This window comes from Piliocolobus tephrosceles, chromosome 3, assembly GCF_002776525.5.
Source record: "Piliocolobus tephrosceles isolate RC106 chromosome 3, ASM277652v3, whole genome shotgun sequence".
In the NCBI taxonomy this organism is placed as follows: domain Eukaryota; kingdom Metazoa; phylum Chordata; class Mammalia; order Primates; family Cercopithecidae; genus Piliocolobus; species Piliocolobus tephrosceles.
In genome coordinates this window covers 135863461-135872945 of record NC_045436.1, presented here as the reverse complement: position 1 = coordinate 135872945, position 9485 = coordinate 135863461, and the positions used below count along the sequence as shown (strand labels likewise).

Below are 9485 nucleotides of genomic sequence, written 5' to 3'. Positions count from 1 at the left end.
AAATAGGGCCTTTAAAGAGGTAATTACATTAAATGAAAACAATAGAGTGGGACTCTATGTTGGGAAAATCAGATATCCACATGCAGAAGAATGAACCTGAACCCATATCTCTCACTATATACAAAAATTAATTCAAGATGGATTAAAGACTTAAATGTAAGACCTGAAACTATAAAAATCCTAGAAGAAACACCTAGGAAAAGCTCTTCTGGACATTGGCCTCGGCAAAGAATTTATGACTAAGAATTTATGACAAAGCAAATGCAACAAAAACAAAAATAGACAAATGGGACAAAATGAAACTAAAAAGCTTCTTTACCACAAAATAAATAATCAACAGAGTAAACAGACAACCTACAGAATGGGTGAAAATATTTGCAAACTATGCATCTGACAAAGGACTAATCTTTTGAAACCAGAATCTACAAGGAACTCAAACAACTCAGCAAGGAAAAACAAATAATCCCATTAAAAAGTGAGCAAAGGGCTGGGTGCGGTGGCTCAAGCCTGTAATCCCAGCACTTTGGGAGGCTGAGACGGGCGGATCACGAGGTCAGGAGATCGAGACCATCCTGGCTAACACGGTGAAACCCCATCTCTACTAAAAAATACAAAAAACTAGCCAGGCGAGGTGGCGGGTGCCTGTAGTCCCAGCTACTCGGGAGGCTGAGGCAGGAGAATGGCGTAAACCCAGGAGGCGGAGCTTGTAGTGAGCTGAGATCCGGCCACTGCACTCCAGCCTGGGCGACAGAGCGAGACTCCGTCTCAAAAAAAAAAAAAAAAAAAGTGAGCAAAGGGAAGGGTAGTGGGAGGGAGGGGGGGAGGTAGGGATAGTTAATGGATAAGAAAAACTAATAGTTAGAAGAATGAATAAGGCCAGGCACAGTGACTCATGCCTGTAATCCTAGCCCTTTGGGAGGCTGAGGCAGGAGGATCACTTGAGCCTAGCCTGGGCAAGGCTTGTGAGCAGCCTGGGCAACATAGTGAGACCCCATCTTTACAAAACATACAAAAACTGACTGAGTGTTGTGGCTCATGCCTGTGGTCCCAGCTACTCAGGAGGCTGAGGTGGAAGGATCACCAGAACCCAAAGAGGTCAAAGCTGCAGTAAGCTGTGATCTAGCCCACTGCACTCCAGCCTGGGCAACAGAGTAAGACCCTATCTCAAAACAAACAAACAAAAAAAGAATGAATACGAACCAGTACTTGATAGCACAACAGGATGACTATAATCAATAATAATTTAATTGTACATTTAAATTAATTAAAAGAGCATAGTTGGATTGTCTGTAACACAAAGGGTAAATGTTTGAGGGGATGGACACCACATTCTCTATGATGTGATTATTACACATTACATGCCTGTACCAAAACATCTCATGTATTCCATAAATATGTACACTTATGTACCCACAGAACTTGAAATTTTTTTTAAAAAAAATTTAATGGACAAAGGACATGAATGTTTTCCAAAAGAATATATACTAGCAGTTAACAAACACATGAAAAAATGTTCAAAATCACTAATCATAGGGCAAATGCAAATTAACACCACAATGCAATATCATCTCACACCAGTCAGAATGGCTATTATTCAAAAGTCAAAATCCATAAATGTTGGCAAGGATGCAGAGAAAAGGGAATGCTTATACACTGTTGGTGGAAATGTAAATTAGCACAACCTCTATGGAAAACAGTATGGAGCTTTCTCAAAGAACTAAAACCAGAACCACTATTTAATCCAGCAATCCCACTACTAGGCATCCAACCTAAGGAGAAGAAATAATTATATGAAAAAGATACCTGATCCTTTTGTAGTTCATGAGCACGATGATTGGGTGTTCACATACATACACGAGACGTGTCACCCTTGAACCTTGTGGCGATGGAATATTACCTGTCTGACATGATGAAAATTTAAAAATTTTTACAAGTTTAAAAACTTTTACAATTTTAAAAGTTTAAAAAATTTTTACAAGTATGTCAGACACATACATACATAAGACGTGTCACCCTCGAACCTTGTGGCGATGGAATATTACCTGTCTGACATGATGAAAATTTAAAAATTTTTACAAGTTTAAAAAGATATCTGCACTCATATGTTTATGATAGCACCATTTATAATAGCAAAGATATGGAATCAACCTAAGTGTCTATTAATCGATGACTGGATAAAGAAAATGTGGTGTGTGTATGTGTGTGTGTGTATATATATATATATAGTTACGTGAATACAACTCAGCCATAAAAAAGAATGAAATCATGTCTTTTACAGCAACATGGATGGAACTGGAGGCCACTATCTTAAGTGAAAAAACTTAGAAACAGAGAGTCAAATACTACATGTTGTCATTTGTAAGCAGGAGCTAAACAATGGGTCCACATGGACCTACAGAGTGGAATAACAGACACTGGAGACTCCAAAAGTGGGAAAGTAGGAGGGGGATGAGGAATGAGAAGTTACCTAATAGATACAACATACACTATTCAGGTGATGGTTACACTAAAAGCCCAGACTTCACCACTCCACAGTATATCCATGTAACAAAATTGCACTTGTACCCCCTAAATCTGTTTTTTAAATAAGAAGGGGGACAAACCCAATATGACTGGCATCCTTAGAAGAAGAAGGGTACTGCATGCACAGAGGGAAGACCATGTGAAAAGGCAGCAAGAGGCGAGCCATCTGTAAATCAAGGGTAGCCATCTACAGAACCCAGGATAGAAGCCTCAGAGGAACCCAACCCTGCTGGCACCTTGATCTACAACAAGCTTGTCCAACCCGCATGTGGCCCACTGGCTGCATGTGGTCCAGGATGGCTTTGAATGTGGCCCAACACAAACTGATAAACTTTCTTAAAACATTAGCACACTTTTTTGAGATTTTTTTTTTTTTTTTAAGATCATCAACTATCATTAGTGTTAGTGTATTTTATGTGTGGCCCAAGAAAATTCTTCTTCTTCCATTGTGGCCCAAGGAAGCCAAAAGATTGGAAACCTCTGAATTCTAGACCTTCCTGCAACCAAAACTGTGAGAAAATAAATGCCTATTGTTTAAGCCACCGAGGCTGTGGTATTTTGTGATGGCAGCCCTAGCAACCTAATACACAAGCTTATTTCTCATGTTCTATTGCTGTTCCTGTGTGCTCTATCACAAATGAAATGCTGGAAATTCTGTAGATATGAATGCTTCCAATGTAAACACATTTCTTAAGTACCTGCTGCAAAGTTTGTGTAAATGCCTTTAGAAATTATGGCCCACAGGATTATTCCTATGGCAATGGAGAGATGGTTTGGTTTTTAAAATAAACTTATATGGTAATATAGATGACTTAGGAGCAACTGTGAAGTTAATTTGTGGTAGGCTGCAAGCCAGGATCTTACACTTAGCTTTATTAGTGCACCAGAGTTGACTGAAAACAAGAATGCTGACTTTTGCCATTCAAACTCATTGAAATGTACAAACCAGACAGAAAATATGTTACTTTTCAGTAAAGGATATTTCTTTCTGGTGGCCAAAATACTCCTACTCCTTTCTGAGACATTGTCTTCTAACAAGCAAAATACTGAGGAAGATATATTATCAAATTGGCCAGGCACCGTGGCTCATGCCTGTAATCCCAGCACTTTGGGAGGCCAAGACGGGTGAATCACTTGGGTCTAGAAATTAGAGATCAGCCTGGGCAACATGGTGAAACCCCATCTCTACAAAAAATCAAGAAGTTAGCTGGACATGGTGGCATGTGCCAGTGGTCTCAGCTACTCTGGAGGCGGAGGTGGAAGGATCGCTTAAGCCCAGGAGGTTGAGGCTGCAATGAGCTATGATCACACCATTGCAATCTAGCCTAGGCAACAGAGCAAGACCTGTCTCAAAAAAAAAAAAAAAAAAAAAAAAGTGATAGGAGTGTAGCATTAGAGCAAAGGAGGGTGGTGGACAGTTATAGAGGTGTTCATCCAGGTCACTATCCCTGTCTCAGCAGAGACACTCTCCAGGCACAGAAAGCTGGTGCTCTCCAGAGTAGCATCTCTCACCCAGACGGTGTCAGGTTGGCACTACCAACTTTGCATGCTCCAAGGTGACCCTGCTTTTTCTGTTTAACTACTGTTTATCCAAAAAGGACACAGTTTGACTCATGTCAGTTTGGTTTGGAAAAGGAAGGATTTGATTTCCTCTTTCTAATGACAAATTGCATTCAGGTTGGCATTTTAGCTGTTCACAAATTCTTCAAGTCCTCATTTACAAGCAGTTTCTCGCTTTACTCTGGGAGACATCAGTCATACCCACTGTATGTGAAAGCACTGAAGCACTGAAAGCACAGAAAGCGGCCTTTCTTCCAGGTTTTGGAAAGCACATTGCTGTAATCTCATGAATGGACAATTACACCTGGTTTCCAGCAGGAAAAAAATATCTATTCTAGGCACTAGTGTTCTTTATTTATCCCCCTCAGCAATTCCCTGGCTGCCCCTTGCTGCTCTTTAACTGTATCCTGCCCACATATGTGTGTGCTCAGCTCTGTGGCAAGTTGTACTTATCACACCCAAACATCCCTCTTGAATACCAGGGCACAGTTTACAACTTCTGTTTCACATAGGAGCAACAGAATATCCAGGTAATTCTAGTGAAAGTTTGTTTGGTTGCAAGAAATACACAAACTAGCTTGAATGAAAGTAAGATTTTTTTAGGTGGGGGGTTGCAGGGGGACAGGGTCTTGTTCAGTTGCCCCGGCTGGAGTGAAGTGGCGCCATCATGGCACACAGCAACTTTGGTCTTCTGGGCTCAAGCCATCCTCCCGCCTCAGCCTTCTGAGCATGTGGGACTACAGGTACATGGCACCACCAAAGCTAATTTTTTAAAAAGTTTTTTTCTAGGGTACATGTGCATAACGTACCCTAGAAAAAAACTTTTTAAAAAATTAGCTTTGGTGGTGCCATGTACCTGTAGTCCCACATGCTCAGAAGGCTGAGGCGGGAGGATGGCTTGAGCCCAGAAGACCAAAGTTGCTGTGTACTTAAAGTATAATAAAAAAAAAAAAAAAAAAAGAAGTTCAGATTACACATTTACCAATATAATACTGCTTTTTAGAATCAAATGATCATTCTTCAGAAAGACAAATAAATGGATAAACTATTTATCGTAAAAAAAAAAAAAAAAGTTTTTTTGTAGGCTCGCCACGGTGACTCACACCTATAATCCCAGCACTTTGGGAGGCCGAGGCGGGCAGATCACAAGGTCAGGAGATCGAGACTATCGTGGCCAACATCATGAAACCTCATCTCTACTAAAATGCAAAAAATTAACTGGGTGTGGCGGCATGCGCCTGTAGTGCCAGCTACTCAGGAGGCTGAGGCAGGGAGAATCTCTTGAACCCAGGAGGCAGAGATTACAATGAACCGAGATTGCGCCCCTGCACTCCAGCCTGAGAGAGTGAGACTTCATCTCAAAAAAGAAAAAAAAAAGGTTTTTTGTAGAACCAAGGCCTTACTATATTTTGTAGGCAGGTCTAGAACTCCTAGCTTCAAGGGATCCTCCCACCTTGGCCTCCCAAAGTGTTGTGAATACAGGTGTTAGCCACTGCATCCAGCCAGGACTTCTTATAAGAATACACAACCAACAGGAAATTGAAGGCACTAAACCCAAACCTCACTCAGGCAAAGCAGCTTCCCTCGAGTTTGGCTCTCACATGCAGGGTGAGAAGAGGGGGAGCTTATAAGAAAGACTGGGGCTTTCCCAGAAATGCCACTCACAAGATCGTGTATAAAACAATCTTTAAAGTTGCTTGGAGGCCTAAGGAGGAAAGAAAATTGTTGAAATACATCTTTATGTGTGATATGGTTTGGCTGTGTCCCTACGCAAATCTCATCCTGAAATGTAGCTCCCATAATTCCCACGTGTTGTGAGAGGGATCAAGTGTGAGGGAACTGAACCATGGGGGCAAGTCTTTCCCATGCTTTTCTTGTGATAGTGAAAAAGTCTCAGGAGATCTGATGGTTTTCTAAAGGATAGTTCCCTTGCACATGCTTTCCTGCCTGCCTCCATGTAAGATGTGACTTTGCTCCTCATTTGCCTTCCACCATGATCATGAGGCCTCCCCGGTCACGTGGAACTGTGAGTCAATTAAACCATTTTTCCTTTTTAAATTACCCAGTCTTTGATATGTCTTTATTTACAGCAGGAGAACAGACTAATACAATGTGACTTTTTTTTTAATTATAAAAAGCATTCTGTACTGCCTCTGGGTGACACAGTGATTTTAATTACACAGGCCCTTCTGTTCACCCTTCCTGCCCTTTCTCCAGTTGTTGGAAGATGGGTTAATAAGAGGCTCTTGGAGAGCTCTCCCAGGCAACCTTTCTATCCATGTCACTGCCTCATCCAGTCTTTCATCTCCTCTCCTCTTTTTGCTGCTCTTCCATTCTCAATCTTTGCTTGCTTGGTCAGCTGCCTTCCTCAACTTTATTTCTGCACCTTCTCTCTTAAGTTTAACTTGATCCACAACTTCATCCCTTTATTAAGCCACACTCTTATTCTTTTTTTTTTTTTTTTTTTTTTTTTTGAGACTGGAGTGTACAATCTCAGCTCACTGCAACCTCCAACTCCCGGGTTCAAGAGATTCTCCTACCTGATTACCAGCCTCGTGAGTAGCTCCTACTAGCCTCCTGAGTAGCTGGGATTACAGGTGCGCACCACCACTCCTGGTTAATTTTTGATTTTTTTTAGTAGAGATGGGCGGGGTTTCACCATGTTGGTCAGGCTGGTCTCAAATTCCTGACCTAGTGATCCACCAGCCTCGGCCTCCCAAAGTGCTGGGATTACAGTTATGAGCCACTGTGCCTGGCCGCCGCACACTTATTCTGTATTATCTTTCAGTGCAAATCTTGTCTCTGTAACCATCGGGTCAGATTCCCAAGAGGGAAAATTTAACTGGTCACTTTCCATCCAGTAGCTTTATAGGTATGGGCCACGTGTCCACCAAGATCTAATCAGAGCAACTGAAAGAGGAAGAGGGCCACAAGCTAGCTACCTAGGTTAGGGCACACAATGCTAGGAGGGAGTGTTGTAAGAGGCAGCAAACAGACTGCTATGTCCTCCACTCCCAAGTCTCCCAGCTCTCCCTGGTAAAACTAGCCCAAGATGCCAGAGCTTCTGATGCTTAACCCAATGTTGTATCCACTAGAATATTTACAATAAATATGCTAAAAATGAAGTTTCTCCATCCAGAAATAGACCCACATATGTGCAGTCAATTGATTTACAACAAAAGTAACACTGAAGTGAGAAAGTATAGCCTTTTCATAAACAGTGCTGGAGAAATTGGATCTCCTTATGGGAGTAAAAATAAACCTTGACCCCTACCTCATATCACACTCAAAAGCTAATTTGAGACGCACTATAGATAGGAATGTAAAAGGTAAAATAAGAAGGTTTATAAAAGATATATAGGATAATATTTTCTTGTTGTTGAAAAAATCTTGACAGGCAAAGATTTCTTCAAGAGTACACAAAAAAACCCTATAATAGCAAAAAAAAAAAAAGGTTTTAATAAATTGATGCTCAATAAAATGTTTAATAAATTGAATCTCAATATAATTAACTTCTGTTCTTCTCTATAAAGATGGTAAACAAAAAAGCCACAGAATGAGAGAAAATTTGGTAACATGTAGTACAAAAAAGGATTCATATCAAGAATATATTTAAGACAGTGTTTAATAGATCAATACGGTGATTAGGGTGACTATAGTTTATAATAATCTATTGAATATTTCAAAATAGCTAGAAGAGAATAACTCAAATATTCCTAGCATAAAAAATGACAAATATTTCAGGTGATGGCTATCCCAATTACACTGATTTGATCTTCACAAATTATACAGATGTATTAAATTGTCACAGGTACTCTGAAAATATGTACATCTATTATGTCTCAATGACAAATAAATAATAATTTTTAAATAAAATTAAATTTTTAAAAAAGATAACTTCTACAAATCAATAAGAAAAAGACAACAAAAATTAAAATGGACAGAGTTTAGGGACTTCACATTAATAAGTATCCAATTGACCTATAAGCATATGAAAAGTTGGTCAACCTCATCTTTGACTAGGGAAATGCAAGTTCAGACCATGGTGAGATACCACCACACATCCACCAGAATGGGAAAAATTAAAAAGACTGAGCTACAAAGTATTGATCAGGATACAGAGCAACTGTAGCTCTTATATGTACATTATTGCTGAGAGTTCAGCCATTTTAGAAAACAGTTTGACAATAACCACTAAAATTATACGTACACTTATGATCCAGCAATTCTGCTTCTGGGCATACACTAAAGAGAAATTAGTGTTTCTGCCAAATGAAAGACATATGCCAATTTTTTTTGTCTTTTGGGTGTTTTTTTGGGGGGGGGGGTTGGGGTTTTTCTGTTTTTGTTTTTGTTTTTGTTTTTTTGTGAGACAGTCTCACTCTATCACCCAGGCTGGAGTGCAGTCGTGCAATCTCGGCTAACTGCAACCTTCGTCTTCAGGATTCAAGTGATTCTCTTGCAGTGATTCTCCTGCCTCAGCCTCCCAAGTAGCTGGGATTACAAGTGTGCACCAATACGCCTGGCTAATTTTTGTATTTTTAGTAGAGATGAGGTTCAGTCAGGCTGGTCTCGAGCTCCTGACCTCAATGATTCACCCTCTTTGGTCTTCCAAAGTGCTGGGATTACAGGCATGAGCCACTGCACCTGACCAACATATATTCTTAACAGTTTTATTTGTAAGTCAATACTGAAAACAATCTGGATGCCCATGAACTGGAAACTGGATAAATTCCGATATACTCTGACAATGGAATGCTATCTACAAATTTTAAAAGTCTACTGATAGAAGCAATAACATGAATGAATCTCATAGACATGTGCAGTGAAAGAAGCTAGACACAAAAGAGAAATACTGTGTGAGTCCATTGATAGGAAGTCCACAAAGATACAAAACTAAAGTATTATGCTAATAATCAGAATCATGGTTAATTCTGGCAAAGGCCAAGGATAAACAAGGAAGGAGCACAAGGGAGCTTTCTCAGGTGCTACAGGTTTTCTTATCTTGATCTAGATAGTAGCTACATGTGTATATACATACATATAAATGTATTGAGCTATATAATTATAACATATTTTGTGTACTTCAATGTGCATTTCAATTTCATACCTCAATAGAAAACTAAGTAAATAAATAAGTAGATTCTTTTTTTTTTTATACTTTAAGTTCTAGGGTACATGTGCATAACGTGCAGGTTACATATGTATACATGTGCCATGTTGGTGTGCTGCACCCATCAACTCGTCAGCACCCATCAATTCATCATTTATATCAGGTATAACTCCCCAATGCAATCCCTCCCCCCTCCCCCCTCCCCATGATAGGCCCCAGTGTGTGATGTTCCCCTTCCCGAGTCCAAGTGAGCTCATTGTTCAGTTCCCACCTATGAGTGAGAACATGC

The 9485-nt window shown here is 40.1% G+C and overlaps 1 non-coding gene across 1 annotated transcript; it reads left to right on the top strand.

Annotated features, from left to right (window-relative positions):
• The first annotated feature begins 1806 nt into the window (after window positions 1-1806).
• LOC111520453 lies at window positions 1807-1907 on the top strand. The gene has a single exon (XR_002724682.1). It is a non-coding gene; the product is annotated as a small nucleolar RNA U13 (small nucleolar RNA).
• The last annotated feature ends 7578 nt before the right edge of the window (window positions 1908-9485 follow it).